This window comes from Pinus tabuliformis, chromosome 7 (genome assembly GCF_031772625.1).
Source record: "Pinus tabuliformis cultivar Carrire ecotype Pingquan chromosome 7, CPIR1, whole genome shotgun sequence".
In the NCBI taxonomy this organism is placed as follows: domain Eukaryota; kingdom Viridiplantae; phylum Streptophyta; class Pinopsida; order Pinales; family Pinaceae; genus Pinus; species Pinus tabuliformis.
This window is the reverse complement of record NC_142293.1, coordinates 1,420,196,122-1,420,197,980: the sequence shown is the minus strand read 5'-3', so window position 1 is coordinate 1,420,197,980 and position 1,859 is coordinate 1,420,196,122.

Here is a 1,859-nt window from a genome sequence, read left to right as displayed (position 1 = left end):
AAAAGGATTTTCGAAAGGAGTCAATACTAAAAATCCAACTAAAAATCAAAACAGATTCAAGCCTCCTGCAGAATCCAAATACAGTGAACAGCAAGTTAGATTGGACAATGAAGGCTCAGCTCGGCCACCTGTTCAGTGTTGGGGTTGTGGTGGACCCCATTATATTAGAAACTGCCCTCATCGGAAGGACAGCGATCAGTTGTCCCAGATCTATGAAGCTTCAACCGTAGGAGATGTGGCTCGATCTATGCCCAGAATAAATGCAGCACTGGAGGATCGACAAGCTGACTATCAGCCAACCATGATAGAGTTCGAAGGTAAGATCTTTGATCGAACTGTTTCTATTTTAGTAGACCCAGGAGCTACTTTAAGCTATGTAAGTCCCAAAGTTGTAGAAAGCTGTGGTTTGCAAACCACTAAGTTTAAAAGCCCTTGGCTAGTACAGCTGGCCACTGGGACCAAAAGACGAGTACTAACCAAAGTCAGCAATTGTCCATTAAGGTTAGCTGGCCAAACAATAACAACTGAATTAAATGTACTCCCTCTTGGTTCCTACGATGTGCTGATAGGAATGGATTGGTTGGAACGGCGGTGGTCTGTAATTAATTGTAAAACAAAAACAGTCTCTTACCGAGATGAACTGGGTGTGGGAAAAGAGATTCAAGGCATCCAGAAACCAGTACAGATTCGACCGATCACAGCCTCACAGCTGGTTAAGTGTATTCGGAATAAGTGCCAGATTTATGCAGTACAAGTGGGGTTTGCAGATTCCGTGGATAAGGCTGCAACTGTTAAAGATATACCAGTAGTGCAAGATTTTGCAGATGTATTTCCTGAAGAAATTCCAGGGCTGCCGCCCAAAAGGGATTTAGACTTCACCATTGAGCTGATACCCGGAGCAGCCCCAGTGTCCCGAGCACCCTATCGGATGAGTGTGCCGGAGTTGACTGAGTTAAAAATGCAACTGCAAGAGCTGCTGGAAAAGAAGTATATCCGCCCCAGTGTCTCTCCTTGGGGAGCCCCTGTGCTATTTGTGAGGAAAAAAGATGGGACTCTGCGAATGTGCATAGACTATAGACAGCTGAATAAACTGACAGTTAAGAACAAATATCCACTACCCCGCATTGACGAGCTGTTTGATCAGGTAAAGGGGGCGACAATCTTCTCAAAGATTGATTTAAGATCGGGTTACCATCAAATCAGAATCAAAGATGAGGATATAGCCAAGACAGCTTTTCGTACTCGTTATGGACACTACGAGTTTGTGGTGCTGCCTTTTGGATTAACCAATGCACCTGCAACATTCATGTGTTTGATGAATAGTGTGTTTCATCAATACCTAGACAAATTTGTATTGATCTTCATTGATGATATACTTATATACTCCCGGAATATGAAGGAGCATGAGGAACATTTAAGGATAGTATTACAGACTTTAAGGGAGCATCAGTTATATGGAAAATTCAGCAAATGTGATTTTTATAAAGAACAGATCCAGTATTTGGGCCACATTATTACGAAGGAAGGTATAGCTGTAGACCCCGAAAAGATTAAAACTATAATGGAATGGCCTACACCCAAGGATGTGGCAGATATTCGATCTTTCATGGGGCTGGCTGGATATTACCGGCGGTTTGTGGAAGGTTTTTCTAGAGTTGCCTACCCTATTACCTCTTTGCAAAAGAAGGGAAAAGTGTTTAAATGGACAGCGGACTGTCAACGGAGTTTCGAACAGCTCAAACATTTACTTACCACAGCACCTGTGTTATGTGTGGCAGATCCTGAAAAGGAGTATTACTGGCCAGGCATGAAGAAGGATGTTGTAGAATACCTAGCGCGCTGTTTGGAGTGTCAACAGG